Here is a 15694-nt window from a genome sequence, read left to right on the forward strand (position 1 = left end):
GCTATGCATGTTTTTACTCATTTAATACGATAACAATCAATTGTCCATTTCTATGTCCATGTACTCTTCTAGGTTGTGAGTTTCTTAAGAGGTGGCTTAGACAGTAAAAAATTTGCTTGCAATGTGGGAGACATGGGTTCAATCCCCGGGTTGGGAAGATCCCCTGGAGGAAGGAATGGCAACCCACTCCAGTATTCTTGCCTGGAGAGTCCCCCTGGATGCAGGTACCTGGAAGACTACAGTCCGTGGAGTTACAAGGAGTCTGATACAACTGAGCAACAAGTGCTAAGTATTAGTCATCCTTATGTTTCCAGAGTCAAACTCGGTGCCCAGTGCATAGTAACAAATGCTCAGTGCATGTTTAGAGAAGAAATTAATGAAAGATGAGGCTGAATATTAGCTTGGGAAAGAAAGTTGGGCAGATTTCCCGTAGTACCAAAGGAGAGAAGGACAACAGTGGATAGAACAGGTTTTATTACATACTATTATTAGGGTGGTCTAAAAAGTTAGAGGAGATTTCACATGATGGATTCTCTTTTTTTCCCTATTGTAACTTAGGTGGTAAAAACATCTACAAAAACCAAGAGGATTGGAACTGTGTATGACACCTGAAACAATTAGTCTTCTGGAATGGCCATTTTATAAAAACTGACTTGTTAAGTCAGATTTCTTATAGGATTAAGTAACAGAAACTCAACAAGGACCTTAATTCTACCAACCTCTCCCTCACCACCAAATGAGTACTGTAAGGAATGGTAAATCTATGGGCACAGTTGGTATCATAAACTCACATAACGTCAAATGTTTTTCTGTCTCTTCTACTCCTTTTTTCTATCTTTGTTTTCCTCTGTGTTCCTTCCACATTCTCTTTTACTGTGGAAACTGTCTCCATGTGTTAGGAGACATTAAGAGGTTGGAACCATTGCTATACTTACATCATTCAGACTAACAGCACAAAGGAAAGAGGCTTATATTGATTAAGTTTCTGTGAAGCCCCCAGATTGATACAACTTAGAGTTTGTGCTTGTTGCTAAGCCAGCCACCACTGTGGGGATCAGTTCAGTTCAGTTGCTCAGTTGTGTCTGACTCTTTGTGACCCCGTGGACTGCAGCATGCCAGGCTTCCCTGTCCATCACAAACTCCTGGAGCTGACTCAAACTCATGTCCATCAAGTCAGTGATGCCATCCAACCATCTCAACCTCTGTCGTCCTCTTCTCCTCCCTCCTTCAATCTTTCCCAGCATCAGGGTCTTTTCTAGTGAGACAGTTCTTTGCATCAGGTGGCCAAAGTATTGGAGCTTCAGCATCAGTCCTTCCAATGAATATTCAGGACTGATTTCCTTTAAGATAGACTGGTTGGATCTCCTTGCAGTCCAAGGGACTCTCAAGAGTCTTTTCCAACATCAACAGTTCAAAATCATCAATTCTTCTGTGCTCAGCTTTCTTTATAATCCAACTCTCACATCCATACATGACTACAGGAAAAACTATAGCCTTGACTAGATGGTCCTTTGTTGGCAAAGTAATGTCTCTGCTTTTTAATATGCAGTCTAGTTTGATCAAAGCTTTTCTTCCAAGGAGCAAGTGTCTTTTAATTTCATGGCTGCAGTCACCATCTATATTGATTTTGGAGTTCAAAAAATAAAGTTTATCACTGTTTCCATTGTTTACCCATCTATTTGCCGTGAAGTGATTGGACCAGATGCCGTGATCTTAGATTTCAGAACATTGAACTTTAAGCCAACGTTTTCACTCTCCTCTTTTACTTTCATCAAGAGGCTCTTTTGTTCTTCTTCACTTTCTGCCATAAGGGTGGTTTTTTCTGCATATCTGAGGTTATTGATATCCTGGCAATCTTGATTCCAGCTTGTGTTTCTTCCAGCCCAGTGTTTCTCATGATGTACTCCACATATAAGTTAAATAAGCAGGGTGACAATATGCAGCCTTGATTTACCCCTTTCCTAATTTGGAACCAGTCTGTTGTTCCTTGTCCAGTTCTAACTGTTGCTTCTTGATCTGCATATAGATTTCTCAGGAGGTGGGTCAGGTGGTCTGGTATTCCCATCTCTTGAAGAATTTTCCACAGCTTGTTGTGATCCATACAGTCAAAGGAATTGGCATAGTCAATAAAGCAGAAGTAGTGTTTTTCTGGAACTCTCTTGCTTTTTCAGTGATCCAGTGTATGTTAGCAATTTGATCTCTGGTTCCTCTGCCTTTTTTAAATCCAACTCGAACATCTGGAAGTTCACAGTTCATGTCCTATTGAAGCCTGGCTTGGAGAATTTTAAGCACTGTGGGGATAGGGAACACTATAAGGGCCAGTCTGAATCATGTGGTCACGTACAAAGGTGGGGTGGTTGTCATATGCTTAGTATCTCTGTTACTTATAGGTAACCCTAACAACAATACTGAGTTAAACAAGATAGAAATACCTTAAGATTTCAACTTCATTGAATTTTTAGAGGCTAAGGTTTATTCTCTCATGATGCTTTTTTTCCCCCCATGTGGGAAACATTTATTTTAGGTATCAGACAAGGACAGAGCTAAGTAATCCAATTTTACTGCAGCATTATAAAAACAATCCCTTTACCACAGTGTAAGACTTAACTGCATGTACACAAGGGGACATGTGATATGAAATGTATTAAGATGGCTGCTGCCTTGCCAAGTACTTCCAGTACCTACCCAGGTCCTACTGCAATACTGGTGGTCCCAAGAGTTACAGAAGCAAATCATTTAAAATAATAATAACAAAGCAATTAAAAAGACAAATCAAAATGCCTCAGTAACCATATGTCCAATTCAAACTTTATCTATTAAATGTTGTATTTGCCTCCCACTAACAAATCTTTATTGCACTCAAATTTGGAACAGTAAATCTTCCACACTGATGTATCTTCCTTGCCTAATTAATTCAAAGGGAAAAATCAAAATGACTAGTAAAGAAAAACGTAGGGGTTAATACACCTTTTTAATTTTAAATATTTTTAAGTTTTAAAAATTGCTTAAAGTTTTTAATTTCTAGTAGGAAAACATTATCTGAATGAATACCCTAATGGCAAACCACTGTAAAATGTTTTCAGCTGCATTTGGGGCAAAGGGGTAGGGATTATCTTCAAAGCACCCCAGCTTTCTTTATGAGAAGGTCAGAGATACACTGGTTTGTATTATTGCAACATCCATTAGGTGATCTAAGTTGCTTTTCCTTCAGCAGGGGCTTTATGTCAGAAGGGCATTATGCTTGACTTCCAAATTTGGCGGACAATTTACTGATGAGATTCACAAACTTTGGGTTGCTCTGATATTTTGACATATTTGCCAGGTTCTGGGCCACATCCTGGAAGGCCACCATAACTTCTGAATCCTGCATGACTGCAAGGACCTCTGGATCATTAAGAATTTCACTGAGCCCAAGCATTCCTGGCATTCCAGGCATTCTGCCTCCCATTCCAAACATTCCTCCAGGAAAATTACCAGGCATTCCCCCAGGAAAGCCACATGGAAAAGAGCCAGACTGAGCTCCTGATTGTCTTCTGGCTTCTTCCTCCCTCTGGGCCCTCTCATGTTCTTCCCAAGCCTTCTTAAGCCTTTCTCTTTTTTCTTTAATCTCGTGCTCTTCACGTTTTTGCTCATACTTTCTCCGTTGTTCAGCAATTTTCTGAACCCTTGGTTGAACTTCCTTCAGCATTGCACTAGCATCTTGATCATAATCCAGCTTACAGGCAAGGGCAAGATGGTGGGCAGCTTCTTCCCAGTAGCCCAGATGTCTGTGTGCTTTCCCTCCCCACTTGTATATGGCTGAGCTGAATCAGGGTTTATTTCAATAGCTCTGTCACAGTCTTGGATGGCAGCATTTGGCTTCTGTAATTTGATGAAGACACTGGTTCTCTTGGCATACACAATAGCCAAACGAGGATTTAGCTTGACGGCATCTGTGAACATGTCAATGGCTTTCTGTAGTTCACCCTCATTTAGGGCATCAATGACAGCCACTTTTTTATCATTTGCCTTATCCATCATCTCCTCAGTTATCTCTACATTTTCATTTCCCATTTCTTGAGGTGCATCAGTGTCTGATTCAATCACACCTTCATTGTCAATTTCTAGATCACTTTCCTCACTTGAAGGTTCCTCTGTCTTTATGTTTTCCTCCAGCTTCTTATCATCTGTTTTTTCTTCCTTGGTGTTTTCTTCCAATTTAGATTTATGAGCAGCAGGTGGTATTTTACCCCCCATGCTCTCCACCCACTCCCTCAGGAAGGACATTTCCTCGGTGTGCAGAACGCTCGGGTCTTGCTTACACATTTTCACGAAGGCTCGAAGCTCGCTCACTTTGCGGGGGGCCATAGTCTAGAAGCGGCGGGAGGCGGCGGGCGAGGGGAAGGCTTCAGTCAGATTCCAGGCACGGGCGCTACTTCAGCGTGACCGCGTAAAGGGGCTCTCGTGATGCTTTTGAACTGTGGTATTGGAGAAGACTCTTGAGAGTCCTTTGGACTGCAAGGAGATCAAACCAGTCCATCCTAGAGGAAATCAGTCCTGAATGTTCATTGGAAGGACTGATGCTGAAGCTCCAATACTTTGGCCGCCTGATGCGAAGAGCTGACTCATTGGAAAAGACTCTGATGCTGGGAAAGATTGAAGGAGGGAGGAGAAGGGGACGGCAGAGGATGAGATGGTTGGATGGCATCACTGACTCAATGGGCATGAGTTTGAGCAAGCTCTGGGAGATGGTGAAGGACAGGGAAGCCTGGCGTGCTGCAGTCCATGGGGTTACAAAGAGTCAGACATGACTGAGCGACTGAAAAACAACAACAACATGAAAAGGCTTCATTCTCAAAATTACCTCATAGTCCAACGTTGATTCATATTTCATGTATCAGGAAAGAAGTGTCACAGAAAAAATGATAAAGAGAAGTTGCTAAAGTCTTTCAAGAGGGTTTGAGAAAGTGCCTCATGAAGCTTTTTCTCACCTGCCGAAACTTAGATACATGACCTTTACAAAGAAGACTGAGAATCATAGTCTATTCCAGTTGACTGTTGCTTTGCTGTATTACTAAGGAGGTAAAGGAAAACATTATCTTGGAAGACAAGTAACAGTTCCTGCTACTGTATCATACAGCATTGCTGGTTCTACCACCTCCTGGGAAGATAACAGCTACCTACTAAATGCAGGTAAAGGCCTAAAGAAAGCTAGAAAAATTTCCTCAATGATTTCTGCCATATTACTAGCCTTTCATTTTATAATTTCATAGTGAATCTCATAATTTTTCTATTATAAAGTTTATGCACTTATCACCTAACTCACAGTGGTCTATATAGGAAATGTTTGTAACTGAGACTTGTGTCCACTAATGGTTAGAAATTCAAGATAAAAGGGTTGTGTAAGATTGTCTCATTTCTTGAGCTGGTAACTACTTTTTTCCTAGATAGAACCCTAATGTTAGGTTCTAGGGCAATCATTAACTTATTCACATATAAAGATACATGGATCTTTCTTTGAATGATTAATAGGTACTTTTATTTTCAACAAAGATTGAAAACACATTTGATATTTCTTATACAAGGTGAATGGTAAAATGAATATTACTCTCATTGACTGAAACCTGGTTTAGACTTTAGTGGTTGTAGTGGATGTTTGTCATTTTAGAATGAACCAATGTTCATTCATTTAGTCATAGAATCCAAAGTTTGGGGGAGAGGAATGACTTGTCTTCTCATGGTATACAGTTTAGCGTAATTGATTCAAGGTGTCTTAACCCTTCTAACCGTGGGACTAAGCTAGATTCATGGGACTTTTCTCCCTGGAATTTGAGTGACATAAAGACAGAAAATACTTGGGGTTCATTCTTTTGAGACACTGCAGAGAACTACTTGCTCCCTAAACCACTGATTATCTCTGGTTCCTGCCAATTTCTAAGTGTGATTTTTTTCTAGCTTTTTGTTTGATTTTTGAAATCTTCTGATACATTTTCAACTGTTTCCACATTTTTCTTATTGTAGCCAGTGTATTTTTTGTTGTTGTTGCTTGTACCCAAACAATGATATATACACAGTGAATGAAATGACTGGGTTACATAGCTATGTTTGATCTCTTTACCCAACTCTAGAGAGGAAACTTCATGCCAAATTTATAAATCTAGCCTGAGGAGAAAAAAGCTCCATATCTTAGTCTATTCTACTGTAACCTTCTCCTACTGCTAACTATAAAATTCTCTAGATGTTAAAGAGGGGAAGAGTATATCACTCCAAGTTCATTATGGTTATCTGTAAGTGAAATTTTATTTCTTTTGTTAATCTCAATAAATTGATTTTGTTTGGAGTTTCACTACCAGTTCTATCTCAGATTTTTTTTTCTTTTGGTATTAATCATGACATGGAGAGAATGGTATCTGGTAGCATGATAGAAGTATGATGAGAACTGTTTAATGAGCCTCCATTTCCTTAGGCTCAAATAATTCAGTCCATGAAGCAAGATGATCAATTTACTCCACACAACCTAATTAAATTTTATTAGTACTGTTGTTTCTAATTTTTCTCATTCATGTATATTTTAGAATTGTTAAAACTGATTTTCTGTTGGATGCATCTCTATTACACAAATGATTGAAGAGTGGAAAAAAAGGTAAAATAAGTCATTGAGTGGTCATTATGACATAAGAAATATTTGGTCTTTGATTTTCTGAGCTGCAATATATTATGCATATTTATTTATATAAACTGAGTCACTTTGCTGTACACGTGAAATTAACACAACATTGTAAATCAATTATACTTCAATGAACAAACAAAAATCAAGTGATTTTGATATGAGGACTCTGGAAGCTCAGAACTGCAGGAAGTTTGGAAGAGGGTCAATAAAATTGTGATCTTTATTCTTATGGAAATTTACAGTCTCATTAAAGAGTAGAAACTAAGTGTTGCAGGGCATTGACCACACTTTCATTTTACTTGAAATAAAAGATAGTTTAGTCAAGTTCAGCCAGATATTTTTGCTTGGCCTTCCACCTTCCCCCCTTTATGACCCAATTTTCTTTGTTGTTTTGGTTTTTTGTTTAGTTTTACCCTGATTGAAGTTGTTGCCTTGAAAATCTATTCATTTTATCCTTTCTCCATGCCTCAGGTAGTAGACATGCTCTCCTTGGAAATCTTAGAAGGATCTGTGGACTTCAAGATGCATGTTGGCATCAAGAGAATATATGATAATATTTTAAAACATAACTCAAATGAATAAGATTTGACAAGTTTATTTAGCTTGTATCTCTCAATATATTATGCATGATCATTCATAATAACCTTTTCGTGGTTTCTTCTAGTCATTTTAATAGCACCCTTTCCATGATAAGCAATGAGGTCATTGGTATAAAAGATAAGAGAAGTTAAAAAGCAAGTCAACAATTGAAAATTTGTCCTCATTTTAGAGCTATTTGTCTTGGGGTCTTTCCCAGGCATCTTATCCTCCCTTGATAAGCCCATCAAATACTTAGGCATACGAGCCAGCCAGGACTTGGCAGTCTGATATTAATTAAGGTGTCCCTGCCAAGGTGCTGCTCAGACGCATAGTGTCCTTCTCAATTTCCAGAAGCAACTGACGGCCACCCATCCTTTGGGGAGTACTTTGGGCTTGCCACAGTTTAATCTTGTTTATGTTGGTTTCAAGTTCTCCCAGTTTTAGTTTTTGTGCTTTTGAATCTCTCAGCTACCATAACTGCTTGTATTGTTTCCAATTTAGTCAGACATTTTTCTTCTTAAGTTTTCAGGCTTTCACTAAAAGTCACTGATAAGAAATATGGTAGAGCACAAGGGAAAACACCTACAGAATCTGCTTGAAGATTTAGAGCTCACCCTCCCAGCTGGCACTAGAAGCTGTTAAAAGGAAAACTGTTCACTTGGCATAACTTTTTCCAGCGAACCCATGATGGCTATTAGTAATTTCACTTTCTTTTCTATGTACTCATTATCCATTTGTTTAATAACTTATTCTAAACTCTGGCCAGGGAACAATGCTAATGTAAACCATTGGAATGCACAGAATTTAATATTCTCTTCTTTCTGAAAAGCAAGGTATTTAACAGTGTTTGATGTTATAATACCTATTTTAAAAGTTTCCGTAATTTGAAGATTCATAAAATGATGAATCTCATCTGTAAGTTCTTTCTGTCTCCTGGATTTTATTTTTCTAAAAAGAAGCTAATTATCTTACTATCCATATTATGTTTAATTTGAGTTATCACTTAATAATATACCTACTTTTTCCATTTTGTATTTTTTATTTTTAAAAGATAAAAACACAATAAAATTATAATACTTTTACTTTCTCTCACATATGTGTTCTATACTATTTTTATAAGCAGTTTTAAAACCCAGGAACTTTTTCAGTGCTAAGGGTTATTATCCACTTATCATACAGAAGAATGCTACATGAATATTTCACAAGAAAACCGTTGATTTTAGAGTAATTTAGGTCACTATACACAAGTGAAATGAAAAGGGAGCAGAATATGTGAAATATTTACTCCTTACTAAGTTATTTAATCTATTATATTTTTAATATAAACCAGTGAAATTTGAGGGACAGTTGCTTACCTCTGTGTCACCACAATTCTGTCTTTTAATTTCTCTTCTGATGCCATATCTGGTATCTGCTTATAAATTTGTAAAATAGTTTTCTCTTCCCTTCAAATTTCAACTTAAATACATTTTGATTAGTTGGCAGATATCCTACCTAACAATTCTCCCCAGTTTTCTTTGACTGTCTTCCTGTCCCTTGCTAAAATTCTTTATTCTGATGTAAAATTGATAAGAATTTTAGGGTTATTCATATTAAAAATAAATACCAGGGTGTTGGAGTCTCAGTTTTACTTTTCTCCAGTGTACACACACACACACACACACACACACATTCGTTCCATGAAACAAGCACTCTTCTTGGGTTAGCTAACTAAATGGATAGTCACTACTTTTTCTTTTCTAGTACTGTTCTGTCTACTACTGGCCTTATGCTGCTGCTGCTGCTGCTAAGTCGCTTCAGTCATGTCCAACTCTGTGCGACCCCATAGACAGCAGCCCACCAGGCTCCTCTGTCCCTGGGCCTCTCCAGGCAAGAATACTGGAGTGGGTTGCCATTTCCTTCTCCACTGGCCTTATGGGTAGGGTATTGTATAGGTAGTTATTGATCCTTTAAGAACTGCTTGAGAATTTGCTGGAAGCTATCTGATTCTCAGAGCAATGAGCATAGAGTCATTGACGTACTCTGTGTGCGGTGGGGGGAGTGGGAGGTAGTGAAATTTGATTTTTGACTTCTAAATAGTGTTTGTGGAAACCAGATGAAGTACCTTTGCATTAAAGAGCAATCCTAGTTGTTTCTGGAGGTATTTTTCACCCTTCTGAGATGAACACACAGGCTGTGTGCTGGGTAAGTGTTAACATAGTCTTTGGTCTGTCTGGGCAGAACAACAGCCTTTACTATTAGTCATGGTTATTAGGACCAATAATAGTGGTTAATAACAACTGGTGTGAATATAGTCATCTTTCTTTTCCTCAGAAAGACTTTACTTATGGGTATGAAACAGATTCTTGCCTGTTGGGGCCTAAGCAATCCATCTTTATATTCAATAGAGAGTATGTTCCTGTGGCTTTTTTATTAACATTTCTGCCAAACTATGTGTGTGTGTGCTCAGTCGTGTCTGACTTTTTGCAGCCCCATGGACTGTATCCCGCCAGGCTCCTCTGCCTGCCAGGTTCCTCTGTCCATGGGATTTTCCTAGGCAAGAATACTGGAGTGAGTTGCCATTTCCTACCCCAGGGAATCTTCCCAATCTAGGGAATTGAACCCACATCTCTTGCATCTCCTACATTGGCAGGCAGATCCTTTATGAATCTTTGATAAACAAATATCCAGATTTTCTTATATTCTTCACTCTACTTTATAAGGGTTCATATTCTGTTTTTTTCTGTTTCTACTTCTGAGACTCCTCCCACTCCTGCTCCCCTCATCTTTCCCTGAATATTTACTTTGTGCACTTGAAGATCTGTTCATCTGCTCCAATAAACTAGAGTAGAGAGAAGGTGTTCTCAGGATGCCAGCTCACCTCCTCTAACAAGATCAGCAGGCACGTGAGGACAGATGCTTGTGTGTGTGTCCAGTGGGTTTGCAGACAGTTCCTCCCAGTAGGTCTGTGGAAGAGTTTCCATTGCTCTTATTTGCAGTCACAGTACTTTGTGACCTTCTCTGGGAAAATCCTTCATAAGCATCTCAACAAATTGCCTATTTGCGCGGCCTTTTGACATCTGGACCACTTGACCCTGCGTTGATTTACTCCCCTTCCTGTTAGTTTCTGTTGATTCATTAATCATTTGCAGCTGGCACTTGCAAGAACTAGATGTTCCTTCCTTTCCTTCACCAAACCCAAAGAGGCCCTTGACTTCTTTTGTATTAATGTCAAACTGGACGTTGAGTGATTTATTTTGGTTTGGGAAAAGATAAGCTTTGTTTCTCAGCTTTGAGCATGATAAAGAAACACTTCCCAACCTGGTCAGTGAGAGTGATGGTTCTCTCACTGAGTTTGAAACTTTATTCTGGAAGTACCCATTTAAAGGGAAGGGATGAAACCCAGTTCCTCATAACCTCTCTTATCGGATGTAGTGGGTAAGACAAGAGGCTTTGAAAACAACTGCTGCTTTTTTTTTCTTTTTTTTTTAAAGCCCTTTAATCCCTCTCACGGATCTCTAAGACATCAGTTAGACAAAGAATAGTCAAATTTAAAATGTGCTAGTTTTCCTTAGCCCTGATATTAAATGCTATTTTTTGTACCCCAGAAAGTGAGGATAGATGCTTGTGTGTATATCCAGTGGGTTTGCAAATAGTTCTGCAAACCCACTGGACACAGGAAGGTGATAGTAAAAAAAATCTCATAAAGATGAATCAACAGGAGTATGACATTTGAAGCTGGAATATTTTTTAATGTTTGGAAAATAACAGTCTTCCTAATATTTATCTCCCTTTATTGATTATCTTTCTAAAGGTGACTTTGACCAAAGAGAATATGGAATTTGAGATAGTGATGAGATTTCCACTTAGACGTGCTTCTCACTTTAGAACTGCCCATTGGATTATTTCACTTTATTTCTGGGCTTCAGAGATCCATAACTTTTGATGTATGTATGCCAAATATGAAAAACAAATTTGCTGAGAAAGAAATTACAATTGATTATAATAATGTTTGCAGGCTCAGTATGTAGTTTTCCTTATTGATTTCAGTACATGCAAAATTAATTTATTCTGAATTATTGTTGCAATTATTAATAATTGTCAGCATAATTATAAGACCTTTCACTCCAACAATCCAAGCATTCTACTCATTTCCCCTATTAATTAAATACATGAACATTTAAATAATTAATGTAAATTCAGAGGATCACAAACAAAAGTAGTAACAAGCAAAATTAGGGTTACCTTTTTGTTAAAAAAATCATTGTCTGAAGACTCTTCAAATTGATAACATCTAGAAAATTATTTGGATTTGTGTTTTTTGGAAATGATAAAGTTTATACAGTCTTTGGATTATATTAATAACATTAAAAAATGTAGAAGACAAGATAAAGCTTTTATAAAATTTTCATTATTATAGGAATGAATGCTGAATTGCAAATTTCCAATGAACTTGGATAAATGAGAACCTTTTTTTTCCTCCTCCTCCTTTTTAATGAAATCCTTTTTGTTTCTTTTTCTTTGTTTTTTGAGAATCTGGGAAGAACTGAAACCAAACTACTGAATATCCTAACAAGAATCCAATCCAGACTCAGAAACTATTACAGATCTTCTAATGAGGCAACCTGCTGGGAAGCAGCCCCATTTCTTAGTCTTAGCAGACCTTTCTTGTCTTGAAATGTGTATGTGTCCTAGCTGAATTGCTAAACTTAATGTGGGTGATATCACACATGAATGTTTTGATGAAGATTTTTTTATCAGGCAATCACCCAGTTAATAGGTCTGTAAAAAAATCTTCTATATGCCCAATGCTGTGGGCAAATAAGGATCCTAATTTCCTGATCTACACTTCTGAAATCCCAAATCTCAGAAAACTGAAAGTTTTCTCTGAAGTCATTTGGCTGCAAAATCTGCCTCAACTTAGCTGAGGTAACATATTGTTTTTTAAACTTTGCTCAATTTGAATAATTATACATTTCACCACAGAATATTAATGTGTTTGATTAAGGAGTACTGCCTCACACCTCACTGGAGGTGTCATACATGAGGGCTTTACTGTGTATTATCTTTCTAAGGTCTGAATAATTCTGAATTCTGAGATTTGGCCTGAAAATTTTAGTTCAGGGACCATGGGCCTGTTCTAGTACCATTATAAATCATTTGGAAAGTGTTTGATAATCAGTTTTCAGTCCTTTTTTTTTTTTTTTATCATATATTGACTTCATATTATGCTAGATTACTTGTTTAGGAGAAAAAGTTTCTAAGAGTAAAATATATTTAAAAAAAATCTTCCTTTTGACTGTATATGTGGTTCCCACTGAGTTTTTATATACATGTATTGCATCATTTTTAACATTTATAAACAAATATGTGTATCCCAAGACACTTTTCAGTCCAAAGATTAACATACTATTCGTATCTTCTGTATAAACACTGATCCACTATCTACTTCTGTAGATTAGAGTTATCTTTTATCTGTCTTTTGCTTCTTTCAAGCAGCTGGATGTTTTTGACATTCATCCACATTGTTGCAAATATAACAACTTATTTTTAAATTACATTTTATATGCATAGACACTTGAAATTTCTAGTGATCAGTACTACTTTTACTCATTAATTTTTTACTTTATTGTTTTAATTGGGGAATTCAATTCATCTAGTTCACTTTTTTTGCTTTAATTGATGAGTTTCTGTTGGTAAATTTTCATCTAATGACTGCTTTCACTGTTGTCCTGAGGTTATGATGATGCATAGAAATTCTCAAAAGTGATGATTAATCTTAATCATTTTAGTTTGTATTGTCTTTCACACAAGAGTTGTTTGATATGTTCTTTTAAATTTCTATATAGAAAGGCTCTTAATATTGTTATTAATTTCTAGTTTTATTTTGTTTTGTAATATTTCTAGTTTATAGAAGTCAGTAGTGTTTTCCTTATGACAATATTTGGGATTGTAATAAAATATATGTAATTTGATGGCTATTTCCTGTATTAAAGAATTTTTCTCTGCTAATGTATAAATTTTAAACATACATACACACACAAATAGTCTACATTTATTATGTTGTTTAAGTTTTCTATATCCAGGCTTATTTTTGTTCACTTTGTTCTTGTATTAAAAGTAATATGTTCAGATCTTACTAGTGTATGTCTTCTTGTGTCTTCAATAGTTTCTATTTTTTAAACAGTTGTTTTTATGCTATTTGATGTATAGTCACAACTTTTTCAACTTAATTGTGAATTGTGACTTTATATGATAACATTTAAAATTTTGTTTTGAGTTGTACTTTGATATGCAAATTTTAACCTATTTGAAAAAAATGATATTTTTGCATTTAAGAAGGTTATACATTTTTCCCCAGCAATTGCCTTTATAATTATATATTTTATGCCCTGTTTCTCTGTTTTTTAATTTAACCTTTTAATGTCTTTTTGGTCAGTATTTTTGGCATCTATTTGTTACCTATACAACAATTGTATTTTGCATGTAATAACTCTGGAAATCAGATTCTTCCCCCTTTTCACAAGGTTTGTTTATGTTTCTTGCTGTGGGCTACATATATTAACTTGTTTAGTGGTTTTTCTAAACTATTTTTTTTAAGTGTGTATTTTTTGTCACATGTGAGCTCTAAAGCCTGTTTTTCTGTTATTTTAACTTGTGTTCAGCTAGTGTTTTCACAAATTTCCTTGAAGTTCAGGAGGGGAAAAAAAGAAGGAAAAAAAGAAAGAAAGAAAACTCTTCCAGTTTTTGCAAACTGCCTTTCCTTCAGTGCCTGGTGAGATCATTCATGACTCTGACTTAGCCTTAACTTCCTGCTCACCCTGAGCATCGACGATAGCTAAAGGTGAAAGTTTAGAGTCTTCTCAAGTCTTTTCTGAGGTGTATCTTCCCCTGCACATGTACATGGTTTTCTAAATTTCTCAGTAAACAGAATGCTCTCATTTCTGAAAGGAAGTCTTTCTTTCCTTAGAACTCTCTCCCCAATTTTTCCTCCCAGGCTTTCCACTTGTCTATCTTTTGCCTCAATTATTCATTTCCCTTATAATGTTTCTATGAATGCCTTCTGCACACCAGCTTTTCTTCCCTAAGTTTATTTTGATTTGCTGCTGCTGCTGCTGCTAAGTCGCTTCAGTCGTGTCCAACTCTGTGCGACCCCATAGACGGCAGCCCACCAGGCTCCGCCGTCCCTGGGATTCTCCAGGCAAGAACACTGGAGTGGGTTGCCATTTCCTTCTCCAATTATTTTGATTTAAGCAAAACAAAAATAAATGCCTTGGGCTAGCTCCTCCGGTAGCTTAGAACATACAAACACAATTGTCTGAAAATAAGATCTGCTCTGTTTTTTTCCAGAACCCAGAAACAAGATCCTCCACTGAGAACATGGGCTGATTTCAAGACCACAACCAAGCAGTGAAAGTAAGTAGGGCAAGAGTGGGTAAAAATGCCGCCATGTTTTCTTACAATTGTTAAGTTGTATTTTTCTTGAGTAAGGGTATGCTTGGTTCCTGAAAATCTTTGACTTTTTCCAGAATTTTTGCAAAGTTAATTATTATAGTTACACTGAATTTTTAAAATAATTTTGTGGATGGATGGGCCTTTGGAGCTACAAACTTTGACATTTTTACTGTCACTCTCTATGTGATTCATTTTTTTTTTTTTCATTACTCTGATGTAGTAGGCTCTTCAGTTTTGTTTTGATTTTTTTCTTCTTTTGTGGGAGTATATTTTATCTCAAACCCCTTTTCTCTCTTTTGGACCGTTTTCCCACATGTCACTAACTCCCTAAAAAGGTTGTGGCAGGAGCCCAAGAAATAGTTCTGATGGGAATTGGCATTTATTTTTCCATTTTTAGGTAATCTGAAGTTTACTATGTCCTGTCTTCTAGTTTTGCTGAAAACATAGAATTTGTATGTTTTTATTTGTTCTTATTGTTGATCTGTATAATTTTGATGGGATGCATGAAGAGATATGGATTTATGTAGCCACTATTCTCTTGGCTACCTGGAAGTCCTTTTACTATATATTTTATTGAAAATGATTATGAAGGTGATGGCATCATTTTTATTAAGCTGACTTATCATTGATTGTTATTATATTAACAGATATGAGTGTATCTTAGGTATCAAATTTTGTATTATATTTAGTATTAAAAGTGTGAGGATACTGTGCCATGATCAGTATCCTTAGATGTTTGTATTCTAGTGAAGAGATAAATAGTAATTTTCATATAATATGATAATTGCTCTTATCACTCTCCATATTGTAGTTAAAGGGGTAATGTATGTGTATGTCTCATCCTCATATTCTTAAGAGATATCTTCCATGGCAAATGGGAAACTCAAGAGCTCTTCTATATAATTTAACAATTCAATGATGCATATCTTATGCAATTATTGGGTGACACAGTGCAGTCAGTTTTGGGTACCAATCAGAAAACATAAAGTACCATGGAGAGGATGGTTTGTATCTATATCTCTGAATCTCCAG

The 15694-nt window shown here is 36.6% G+C and overlaps 1 long non-coding RNA gene and 1 pseudogene across 2 annotated transcripts in view; one reads left to right on the plus strand and one right to left on the minus strand.

The window, feature by feature from the left end:
* Positions 1-15694, plus strand: part of LOC145542907 (uncharacterized) — a 78389-nt gene that overhangs the window by 26793 nt on the left and 35902 nt on the right. For both annotated transcript variants that reach the window (XR_014080242.1, XR_014080243.1), the window contains exon 2: positions 14558-14623. This is a non-coding gene — a long non-coding RNA (uncharacterized LOC145542907). The remainder of the gene's footprint in view (positions 1-14557; positions 14624-15694) is intronic.
* Positions 3236-4347, minus strand: LOC145542906 (hsc70-interacting protein pseudogene; annotated as a pseudogene).

The sequence above is a fragment of the Giraffa tippelskirchi genome, chromosome 3, assembly GCF_054371585.1.
Source record: "Giraffa tippelskirchi isolate mGirTip1 chromosome 3, T2T-mGirTip1v1.2.pri, whole genome shotgun sequence".
In the NCBI taxonomy this organism is placed as follows: domain Eukaryota; kingdom Metazoa; phylum Chordata; class Mammalia; order Artiodactyla; family Giraffidae; genus Giraffa; species Giraffa tippelskirchi.